The sequence below is a fragment of the Rhipicephalus microplus genome, chromosome 4 (genome assembly GCF_043290135.1).
Source record: "Rhipicephalus microplus isolate Deutch F79 chromosome 4, USDA_Rmic, whole genome shotgun sequence".
Classification (NCBI taxonomy): Eukaryota; Metazoa; Arthropoda; class Arachnida; order Ixodida; family Ixodidae; genus Rhipicephalus; species Rhipicephalus microplus.
Genome location: NC_134703.1, coordinates 129,992,636 through 130,005,247, shown reverse-complemented (window position 1 = coordinate 130,005,247; position 12,612 = coordinate 129,992,636). Strand labels below are relative to the sequence as shown.

General features: G+C 47.9%; 1 long non-coding RNA gene across 2 annotated transcripts in view; it reads left to right on the top strand.

The window, feature by feature from the left end:
* The first annotated feature begins 7,190 nt into the window (after positions 1-7,190).
* The window catches only part of LOC119171457 (uncharacterized), a 198,486-nt gene continuing 193,064 nt past the window's right edge, over positions 7,191-12,612 (top strand). For both annotated transcript variants that reach the window (XR_012894976.1, XR_012894975.1), the window contains exon 1: positions 7,191-7,501. This is a non-coding gene — a long non-coding RNA (uncharacterized LOC119171457). The remainder of the gene's footprint in view (positions 7,502-12,612) is intronic.

Below are 12,612 nucleotides of genomic sequence, written 5' to 3'. Positions count from 1 at the left end.
CATTTTTTTTCCTTTCATCCAACCGAGAGCAGGCTGCCTTCAGCATTGGCCTGGCCAGAATTTTGGAGTTGGGCTGTAGAAACCTTGTTGAAAACACTAGTAAGTTGAGAGAGTTGCTATAATAATCCGTAATGAATCTGCGCAAAAAAACGCACGGAAACAAGAAAGGAGATAAAAGTACAGACAAGCGCAGACTATCAACTGAAGCTTTATTGCAAGAATGAGTCAATATATAATGGACAGAGTAAAACTGAAGAGTGGGAAAAGGGGGAGGAGAAAAAAGGCACGAAAGACCAAATCACCCAAAAACCTATAGGCCACATAAGGCATAGCACAGCCGTAATGCATAACCAAGATTGCTTAACGCTTTATCGTGTACGGCCACAAAGGGAACACTGACGCAAGACTCAGATTTCTTGTGAATATGCTCAGCCTCAATAAGTTCGTGCACTCTTTGGTTCTTATGCTGCAACAACACAGAAGTATCACCAAAAAAGCGTGGAGCGCAGCCGCATTTCTTACAGTAAGCTGCGACATGAAGGCCGGAGTGGCCCTGTAGAAAATTAGTGCTTTCGAAGTCTAACATTTAGACAACGACCTGTTTGGCCCAGGTACACACGATTGCATGGCAAGGGTATAGAGTAAACAACACCGGTGATACAGGATACATAATTATGAATGTGAATAATATTGCATATATCTTGATGGACATTTTGCTGATTCGCGACTCGTCTGTCTACTTTGGCACATAAAGTGGATAACTTGTTCCTGGCAGAAATAGTCTTCGCTTGTCTGTCCTTTTCTCTCCTTACTTGCTTTCGTCCATTTTTTTGCGCAGTTACATTATGGACCAGTTCAGAAGCCCAAGCATCGATATCTGAATAGTTGGTTTTGTTGCTCCGCCACTTTCAAAGCCATCGGTCCTGGCGTTGCAACTGGCGCTGTTGGTGCCTCTCTACTCGTCAACGCCCGATTCGCCGGTATCATGTCAGATAGCCAAAGGTCCCATCCTGCCCGAAACTGCTACGTATTGTATTGCATATGTGTCCATATAGACGTAGGCACACAAACACGTGTGAACATGCTTGAAAGGGGATTGCTAACACCTCCCCACCTCCTTTTCGAAATAAATTTCTGGCGGCGTCCCGGTCCTTTAGTCACCACAGACATGAAATTAGCTCTAAGCTCGCCGGAGTTTTGGCTACATAGGTTAAGCTTTCTTTCTTTCTTTTTTCAGAACAGGGACACGTAGTGGAAAGAGATGCCCCTCGTATATGCCATGGCACAGATTCCATGATCCAAGCGACACCAAAAGCGAAACAAAAGTGCGCTGGAAAACAGCGGTCCTCCTTTGATGCCCCTTCAAAACTCGCCGCGGGCGCCAGCGGCCTCCTCCGTCATCGTCGCAGGGTGCAAACTGGGGCGCGTAAACACGCCACCCTGTCCTGGACCCCGTGCTCGTCGGCTGGTCCTTTCTGCGCGCGGCCGAGGGAGACCAATTCCCGCGTCTTATTTTTCTCTTTCGGCAGCGCCAGCAGTACAAGACAAAACCTCGTCCCTGTGTCTCGGAGCATGCATCTTGCACAAGCAGCAGCGGCTAGTAGAGGTGGAGAACGGGAAAAGAAGAGGGGGGGGGGGGAGTTACTTGGCCCTAGGCCAAACTCAACCGCTCCTTCGTTGCTGCCGCGTCCGTCGGTGGTGCATCGCGCAGCTCACAACGCTTGGTTGCTTGGTCTGTTCACTTTGCTTCGCCAGCGCTGCAACTCAGCGCGCGCGTCTTTCTCGTTTCGCTGCCGCAGCAGCAGCAGCAGCGTCGGTAATTTCCCTTGCGCCGAATTATAATCCCGGGGGCCTGAGAGAAAGGAGGCTCCTTACTCGGTAGCATCCATCGCAAACCGACGAAGAAGAACAGCATTGCGAAGAGGAAAGGGGGAGCCCTTGCGAGAAGGGGAGCGGACAGGCTCTTTTTCTGTCGTGCAAAAGAGAAAAATAGGAAGAGTAAGTCTTACCTCAGCGTGATCACAGCGAAGGAAAGAAGGGGAAATGCGAAGGGTGAGGGAAGTCGTTCATCTCTGTCAAGAATTCCGGCCGCCAGGCCTCCTCAGGCTGCCGCCCACCCTCGGCCTTCAAACAGAGAAGGGAGCCTGAGAGAGAGGAATCTGAATAAAGAGAGAGAAGGGGAAATAGAAAACGGCAGAAAGTGGCGGAGAGAGAGGGAGTCGAAATCTCCACGTTCAAGATTATCAAGCGCCGACGAACGCGCGGCCGATGACGAATGGCGCCCGCCGTTGCCCCATGCATCAAATGCGGAAAGGGCCAGCGGCTCCATCGCTCGCGGTCCGCCTCCTTCCCACCTTGTTTCGGGTTGAGACGGAGGGTGGCGGCCTCATCCCCCCCGCTGTGCCGCGGCTTCCATCTTGGGATGTATTCGCAGCACATCTTTGACGGCGGACGCGCCGATTTCTGGCGCGTTCTTTGGCTGCTTATACCCGTCGTGGTGCACGAGCGCATAGTACGCTCCGCATACCTCCCTAAGCGGCGGCAAACGCGAAAAGCCACGCGTGCCAGCGCCGGTCGTTATCCTCGGCGCTAAACGCTGCTCCTTGCACGCACGCGATGGAGCGTGTGAAGTTCAAGGCTGCCCAAAAACGTTGAAGGCTACTAAACAACTCTGCCTTCATGAAGCTGAGATGCCCTTAGGTGTAAAATCTGTTCATTTATTTTAAAACCAGTTTAGTGTCTTTGTTTTGTTTGCCTATATACTCGTAAAAAAAAGCAGAATGGTTGTAAGCAATAAGCAACTGGGTCACACTTGCGCTGAACATAACGCAACATAGCTTCCAGTCGACTATATATATTTCTTTTTATTTTCTAAACACTGTTAGCCTTTCGGCTGTTACAGGGGTGGGACATACTAAGAATGAAAAACATCAAGACATTCAAATCATACAGCAATTTAAACAGCAACACTTGAACTTGGAAATGTTACATGACATACATTGGAAACACCGGCATTGAGGCTGAAGGAAAAACAGTGCAGTCGTAGTAAGCATACAAATAAATGGCAATAAATTAACATAGTAGACCATGCTTACAGAAAAATATTTTTGAGCCCTTCCTCAAATTTTTCCAGTGAATCACAATGAAGCAGTGGTAATGACAAAGCATTCCACTGACGAATTGTTTTGGAATATATATATATATATATATATATATATATATATATATATATATATATATATATATATATATATGTGTGTGTGTGTGTGTGTGTGTGTGTGTGTGTGTGTGTGTGTGTGTGTGTGTGTGTGTGTGTGTGTGTGTGTGTGTGGAGGGTGAGCGTGCGTATTCCCCTCCCCCGTTTTCTGGAATGTATGTCAATACCCTTCATTCGGGGGAGGGTAGGGGTACTGCTCTGTGCTATTGCGCTAAAGTAGTCCCCGATAAGCTTGTTTCGGTTTCAGTTTCGGAGTGACAGATACTTATTTCCTTCAGTTCATTTCTTCGCATGTGCTACTTGGTTGGTTGCATTCAACCACGATTATCGAGCGTGGGCATATTGGCATTTCCTTCCTCGCTTAATTTGTCCGTTATTCCGTGTCGTCCAGAAATGACGTGAATATTTTCAGCGCTGCAGTATTTAGGGCATGCACTGATGTGTAAACTCATCTAGATGTGAAAACTGACGCAGGTAGCGAGCTTACAGCCGGGAGCGGTGTACCGAAGAGCCGCTCGTACATCCATGCGGTGACAAGTCCAGTTTGGATCGCGTTGAGCACTCTTAAATAAAAAGGCAGTGCTACTTACTAACTTTGAGGTAGTAAATTGTTGTCACAACATTCACTTCGTAAGTAACTGCAGGTAGTATAGAGCACAGACTTTTACTACCTCTGAAGCAACCAGAGATAGTAAATGCCTCTGGTCTACTACCTGCAGTTACAACTTTGGTAGTGAATGTTGTGACAACAATTTACTACCTCGAAGTTAATGAGTAGCACTGCCTTTTTGCTAAGAGTGAGTTACGCCGGCATCAAAAGGCATCGGTGGTCCACCGCCCGCGCGCTCACGCCTTATAAAGCGTTTAGAGGCCACCTCGCGTCGCTTCAGTAGGGTTGAGAGCTGGGCTAGTTGGTGAGACATCATTTAACCATATGGTGTAGTAGCGCAAATTCACGGGGACGAAGAGTGACGTGTTTTCTTGTCCTCTTCGTCCCCGTGAATTGGCGCTACTACACCATATGGTTAAATGATCGCGTCGCTTCAGAGCCCGCGAATCCTGTGCTCAATCCTAACCGCTGCCCGTTACCGTCCCCCTCATTAAAACCGGACGGGCATGCGGCCTTTTACGCGCGACTGTACGTTCACTCCCGCGTGTAAGCTGGCTAAGCGAACGAAACACGGAAGTGACTGAGAGTCTCGGTTGCGTCAGTCGCACTTGGGCGTACTCGTTGCCAACCAATTGCTTGGTTTGTTTCGACAGCTTTTGGTACTCGAGCTTCTTAAATATATCCTGTTCGCCGAGCGAATTAGCGAGCAACCGGAGGAATGAGACGGTCGTCTTGAAGGCCTTTTTTTTTTTCCGAAGGGAGATGAAGAAAGAGCCATTGTGACGGCAATGGGGAACGCAGCAACTTAAAAAAAAAAGATAAGAACCGAAAAATCTGGAATATAACGCCATTTTACTTGATATCTCCGATAATCTTTTGGCATAATCAATTGCCAGTTAAACATTATCTCTGCACATCTTTAAATGATTACGTTGGGCATATTTTTTTTTTCTTGTTTTGCGAAACTACATCCACCTGTGCAGCGGCCCTGATGAAACGGCGTGGTTCGGCTCTCAGTAGCCTTGACTACATTGGTACAGAAAGACGTCCCCGAGTATACAGATGATATTTGCGCCCGATTATTGACCATTATCGTGGCTGGTATGGTGCAAGGAAAATAAGCTTGTTTCCTACACATGTGTCTGACTTTCACCATGATTGTGCCATTGAGTGAAGGTCAGAACGCTTCATGCAAATGACAGTCTCATCTAGGGAGGTTTCCACTTCGTTCACACAATTTTCGGCCATACTTTGTTCGGCGCTGAAACGTGGCCTCCGGGCAGCTCTTAATGAATACAGCGCCCTCGCTTCATTAGTAGGCACGCAAGCCTTCCGCGTTTTGTTTTTGTCTGTCGTTACACGCCTCTCGGCAGGCCCGAAACGCATGCGCAAACCACCAGAGGCGCGACCGTCGCCAGCGCAGTTTCATTTTCTCCCGAAGACTGTCGTCCCGCGTTGGTTTACGATATCAAGTGGTCAGGTCGGAGGATGATACCTCGCTCAAGCGAGAAAAAAGGCACATCTCGAAAGAGAGAGCCACTCCATTACACGCATCGTCTTGAGCAGGGGCCGTCGTAGGGGAGGGTGTCGTCGGCGTGATTACGTCTGAGCGCGCAATTTGAGCGCGGGGGCCACGATGGCATGCCTCCTCGACGAAGACGAATGGTGCAACGCGAGATCGTCCGGAGTGGACAGGTAACCCGAAGCCATGGAGCGCGACCGAAAGGGGGCGCCGCGTTATTTCAGCTTCAGGGTCGACGCACCGCCTTCTCGCCCGTTCTACTCTGCGTGGTGTGCTAAGGAGAGGGGGCTCACCAAGTCGCACACAGCTGCAGAGACGTCAATGCCCTTCTCTCAGGCACTGCGCCGTGCTCCAGACCGGGTTGCAGAAATTAGGTGCCTTTTCTCATCTTCTAACCACTACCACCACCTTCTCTCTTCTCTGTCTCAACCCCCTCCTCCTTCCCCTAACTCGGTATAACCAGTCATGTTAGGGATGGTTACAAGCGTGTTTCGGTCGATAAATTGGGAGTCTGCCTTCTATTAAACCGGAAGCATCCGTGATCTAATGAAGTTAAAGTTCTCTCCACGCTTGCAAACGCGTCGTGGAGGATCCCCTCTGCTTGGCTTCTGTGTGCGCGGCCTGCACATACAAAACTTTTGGACTTTGTCTTTATTAATCAAGCCTGCGAAGTACCATTCAGTGATCCCCACGTTTTTGGTCCGTATACGTAAGAATAAAGAGTGGCAATAAATTTTGTGGTATCTCTACTGTGTTTCTATCATCGGTTCTATTTTTGTCAATTGGTGCCGGCGTCTGTCTGTGGCTCTGGCTGGAACTGGCTTGTACGTGAGCAGCCTTCGGCAAAAGGCATGAAGTGATTACTCTGTCAACGGACCGTGAGATGGCAGAGTGAGCAATGCGTTTACATTTTATCGAATCCGAGTCGCATCCTGTTTTGCAGCTGTATACGCTCTACCCCCTTGTCGTGAATCGGATGTACCGAGCCGATATCATTCCGAGGGCGTGTGCTTCATATTCCCGCCACATAACAAGCGTTCGGAGAGCGCTCTTGCGTCGAGGACCAGGTTTCAGGCGGAACGAGTTATACAATACAGCATCCGTTTCTCCGTGGCAGGCGCGTGGTGTCGTATATCTTAGTCGCTATATAGTTTTCGGGCATCGCTGTCAACCTACATGATTTATGCGACCGCAGGAAACCAGGGGACTCGTATATCATTGCGTGAAAGCTGCAGAGAGTGTGTATACACGAGACGAACACTTTACGATTTTATGTTCGTAGGGTTAGTGTCATCTCGAAGTTGACGCGAAAGCCCGCAGGTAATGCCTGAAGTCGGGCAGATGTGTTCCGAACTATAAAAAAAAAAAAAAAAAAAACTCGCCGTTCTGTGACAACGTTGGAAAACCGTCCCGGAGTCGGGAACAACGGAACATGTGCCGTGTTCTGCCCCGCTTTACTATACAACTTTGTCGCCCCCCCTCTTTCGAACGCACTGAGGAGAACTGAAAATGTGGAGGAAAAGGTGAATGTCAGTTTCTTCCACAGGGCGGGCGAACGACGCTCTTCTTACGAACGCCCGGCAGCGGAGCACCACCCCTCAGGCCGAGAGCGCGCGCCTCGAGTGGGTAAAGGGCCGGAGTTTGCACAAACGCACGCTCACAGAACTAAACTATCAAGACCCCGAACGACGACCCCCCTTCCCCTTCCTCCCGGGCCCTCCCCGCGGCGCGGGCCGAGCTTCTTCTCAGCGCCCGATTCCTGGTGGCGCAAAGGGGGGAGGGGTGGCAGTTTTCGTTCCCTTCCGAACGCCGCGCCGCCCGCCTCTGACCCCATTCCGCTCAAGTTTCAGTCATCGCAGGAAGCACCTGCGCTCTGGACAGACGCGTCGTCTTTCGGACAGCTTCGCCTCAGCCCGCCGTGTATTTCCCCGTCGTGAGCGACGCGTGAGAAAAAAAATATGAGACCCCACCGCCGTCGCATCATCGTCCGGTACTGCCGCAGCGGGCTGGGCGCCAACGCGTGCGCCATTTTCCTCCTCTCCCGCCTGCCTCCTCCGCCGGGACACACGCCGCCGCCATGCGCCGCCATCTTGGAAATCGTCCGCTCTTCCTGAAGCTGTTACACTTTGCGATGGCCGAGCCCAGAGTTCAGGTAAATAGTGAATGTCTTTCGCTGATTTGCCCGAGTTGAGCGACGCATCCTTGAGACCCTTAGCGACTGGTTACGACCCCGACTTCGATCGCCTCCGCGTGGGGCTACGTTCCCGTGCCGGCCGCTTCGCTTGTCGGTCGGGTTCGCACGAAATGATGGCGTCGCGCTGTGTCGATCTTGTTTTTGTACGTACGGCGCCGCCGAGGGCGCGCTTTTCGAGTTGTGTTCTGGCGACTGGTGTGAAGTGCGGGCAACGTTGCTTATTGCTGTGAGTTATTGCGGGTTTCTGAGAGATATTAACCTTGACAGCTGTTGGGGTCATTGCACTTGAAGACTGAGGTAGCTGAATCTTATAATTCATCTGAGTTACAGATGTTTTCCTGGATATATTGGTCGGGGGGTGAGAGGGGGGAAGGAGGTGTTCGCTAGCTAAGAACAAGAAAGGCATGGTCGACAAAAAGGTATCGGCACGGATCAAGACTCATTTTTAAATCACGCGTGACTGAAAGGACTAATGGTTGGAGTCATGCAAACTATGGGTGTGTGAAATAATAATAATAATAATAATAATAATAATAATAAATTAGGGCACATATGCCAGCCATTCCTACACGTAATGACGAGTGGGTGCTGATTTAAACACCTTGTAATTTGTTATTTATGATTTACATTGATGTGTGTGTGTGTTTGTGTGTGTGTGAGAGAGAGAGAGAGAGAGAGAGAGAGAGAGAAGTAGAATGTCTTCTTTGCTGAACATATGTTGCGTGAAGCTGCATTGTTGCGTGAGCTGCATTGTTGCGTGAGCTGCATTGTATTTGTCCAACGCAGCTCAAATGTCATGGAGCTTCTGTTTAATGCAGCTTATTGTGTGTGCATCCTCACGTGCCTGTCGTCGCTGCGGGGCTTTCGTGCCTCCAAGCTGTCCTGAAACAGCTTCGTTTCTTTCCATCCACAAATATTCGAATACAAGGAATTGCAAACTCCATTGACATTCTCGCACATGCCGATATACTGACCAACCTCCTCAATTCAACAGGTGCACTTACTACTTCAGGCGAGCAATGTCAATTTTTTAGACACCATTCAAACAAGTATCAGTCTGTCAGCGGCAGTGCCATGCTTTCAATAAGCGTACCGAAAGCATTGTTTTGTGCTCTTAAAACTATCATGGTACATAGACATTCTTCACCAATTTTAGTTTTGCTGACTTCATCGTTAACCTATCCTATTGATAATTTCAATAAAAATATAGCGGGCTAGCACTCTATAGACGTGCAATCATACCAGCGCCCTACCGGAACGTGCTTGTTGGACATTTTAATATTCGGTCTGGCTCCTTAATGAGAAGTTGGGGTGGTGTTTTCGTACACATGCCGGCATTCAAAGCCTCTCCTTTTACCACTTCATCTCGTCTGCAATGCACGAAGGACCATGCTACTTTTTTACTGGTTCGTAGGTTTAGAGCATTAAGATGCTTATGAGTACAATGTTCATCAAATTTTATCTCTATAGCTCTTGCCATTGTAGGCCTCTGAAAACCTCTTGTAAGTACGTGGTAAATAGCATCGGGGAGATCGTATCCCCTTGTCTTACACCCCTCTTTATTGGTATTCTGTCGCTTTCTTTATGGAGCACTATATATGTGGTGCACGGCAGTTGGTCCTCTGTATTTCTTCCAGGATGTTTATATATGTTTCGTCGACGCCCTGATTCCGCATTGTCTGAGTGACTGCTGATATCTGTACTGAATCAAGTGCATCTCGTAATCTATCAAGACTATGTACAGTGGTTGGGTGTATGTTGAGCATTTCTCTATCACATGAGTGATAGTATGAATGTGATCGATTGTTGAGTAGCCTTGTCGAAATTCTGCTTCTTCCTTTGGTTGAATGAATTTTTATGTTGTCCTAATTCTATTAGCAATTACCTTTTTAAATAGCATGCATACAACGGGGAGCAAGCTGATCCTTTAAGAGGAAGGTATATAACAGCTGCATCTTGCCGGTACTTGCGTATACGCAGCAGAAACCTGGAGGTTTACAAAGAAGTGCAGCTTAAATTGAAGACGACGCAGTGAGCGATGGAAAGGTAAATGATAGGTAGAGCCTTAAGGCACAAGGAAAAGGCAGAATGGGTCAGGGAACAAACCGGGTTAACGATATTATATGTAGTTAAAATCAAGAAGAAATGTACATGGGCCAGGCACGTAGCGCGTAACGCGTTAGGCAGGACAACCGCTGGTCATTAACCGTAACTGACGGGATTCCCAGAGAAGGCAAGCGGGTGAAAGGAAGACATAAAGTGAGGTGGGGAGATGAGATAATGAAGTTTGAGGGTATAAAGTGGCAGCGGTAAACACATGACCGATTAGACTGGCGGCACACGGGAGAGGCCTTTGTCCTGCAGTGGGCATAGTCAGGCTGATGATGAAGATGACGATGATGATGATGATGATGATGATGATGATGATGATGATGATGATGAGTACAATCTTCAACGTTGTCTGTAATATAATGCGCAAGTTTTTTGCACTTATCTGTCTTTCAGGCGATTACAGCCGTTGCTAATATCTGAAACACTATAATGCTAGACTATTTGTTTATCGTTTTCTCTTTACTTATGATACATACCCCTCATGTAATGTCCCTCGGAACCCTTGAGGTACCAATAAATAAATAAAATCAAAGGCTGATATAATCGTTGAGAAATTCAAACGAACATTGTGTAACGTATAGCTTCGGTTGATCAATGTTCATTCGCCTTCCCATGAGTCCTGAGTTACTTAACATGAGTGTGCTATCGAAAGCGGATGTTGCGACGCAACTTACATGCGCTTCATGGGTAAGCTTTTATTTTCGAAAGTCAAAGCGGTCGGCGTCCTTTCTCGAAGCGTATATGCTGTTTATCTTAATGTTCGGCGGCGAAGTCAAATTAGCCTGAAAGTAACTCTTGCTTAAAGGTTTATATATATAGCGCAGAACGGCACACCGACTTAACAGAAACACGTGTGGCGTCACCACCTCTCAGGAGACAAAAACAGAATCACGTGAAAAAAGGTAGAGAGATAATGGATAACGAAAAGGGGAAACCGAGGTTGCTATGCAAGGCCGTCGCCAAAGAATCCTGTGTATGCCACAGCGTTAAGGAAGGGGGTGGAGTGGCTGCTCGCACACAAGCCGTGCTCGCGTGGAGCATTAGTCTCCGTTCACAGCGGCGGTGTGTTAATATTTATTTAAAGGCTGCGCGTATTGATCGTGCGCGCTGTCAACTGAAAGGTCTCTCGCCCGCCGCTGCTCGCGGCTGCGAAGTTCAATTTGCGCAAGGTAGAAGAGTTATGGGCCCCGTCGTATCCACGTACGAACCGAAACCTGCACGGTGAGAGCCATGAACGCAGCCGCGCCTATACTATGCGGCTCGGCTTCCTTCAGAGAGTCACAGGTTGGCACTCAAACAACGGTAAACGTGGGCGTTACCGCGTCACTTTTCTCTTATAAACTGAATGAATGAATGAAATAAAGTAAGAAAAACACACTCAGGGTGCCTTGTGCATTCGCCTAAGATGACTTGAAGGCGTAAACCGCGTTATATTTTACTTTTTGTCTCGTATAATGTACTAATACGCCTCCTCCCCTTCTCTCCGGAACATTTCTGTACCATAGCGCGGTTTCGCACTGCCTCGTGGACAACAGACATTCCAGGTTTTCTGCACTCGGTTTGGTATTGCACTGCATACGGAGTCGGCCGACCCATCACCAAGCGACAATGTGATGTGATGACGGCCCCACCTGACGTCACAAACTGGCGATCTGTGCACCGCCATACGGTGACGTCATCACATTATAACGGTCTCTCGCGTCACCAGCGTTGATGCTGCCGAAGGGCGATTTTCGCGTTTGTTTAGGTGTCTAGGCTGTCGCTTTAAAAAGAAAAAACAAAAACAAAAGAAGGGTAACAGATGTCTCTTCGCTTGTCTCTTGTTGTTTTGTTTCGGGCAGTAGCTATATTGTGCTTACCTTTCGTGTGTTACCACTTCCACATGTATTAGATTCGTAACAACAGGGCTCTGTGATCTGATGGCAGGTCGAGTGTCCCGAACTAACTCCTCTGAGGCGACCATTGGTGAAGGAGCGGTCAGACTTCTTTCTGATGACTGTTGCGTATAATTATGCGATGAGCAACATTAACACTATTTTGATAAGCAGTACACTTTGAGATGTTTATAACGAATGCAAAGAAGACTCGCACCTTTTGGGCGATGAGGAGGATCGTTACGCTTCGTTGTTCATTTCCATCGTTTCTTTGATTCATTGTTTGTTTGTTTACCAGATGATCGCAGCACACTTGTTATCTCGTTTTCATTGTTTGTTTCAGCTGGCAATATCTTTTTGTTTACTTGCTCAATTTTGTTGAAAGTGACCGTTTTTTATCTGTCTCTGCAGACTTACGGAAATTTAGTAGCCGAGGTGCGCTATAAACACCTACTTAGCCATAACCACTTAAATAAAAAACGAAACTGTTATATTATCCTCGATAATAGTTTTGCCCCCACAGTCACTGCGTTTGAGATGTCTGACTATTGACTATACAGTCCCACCGCTTTCGCATAAACTACAATGTATTCAATGTACTTTGTTTACCAATTGAGCCACGCTTCTTACATGCATCGGCTCTTAGGCAATCATCCAGGGGGAAACCTTACGATGATTTTGATTACGGGGTTAAGACTCGTCTAAAGGAGCATGCCGTCAGAAGTGTGTTTACAAAAAGGGGTTAACGATTTAGAGTACGATGTACTCTACTATGGGAGAGCAGAAAGCCGTCCCGTGGGCCTTACATTTTCCTGAGCAGCTGCTCATGATGCCCTGATAGCTTACTGATGAGCACATATATGTAGCAGCGCTGTCTTCCAAACAACGTACACTAAATATGCTGCACAAGCGCGACGCATCTGGGCAAGGGAGACGTAAGTGAAGCTCCATTTATTTTCAGCGGCTTCATATCCGATTTGAAGGAGTTGCGCATGAGATATGATGTAGTTTTCGGCGTGTGAGTTTTAATTTTGCGCAAGTTCTTAAAAACGAAAAAGTTATTCGAAGTAAGCTGCGACACAC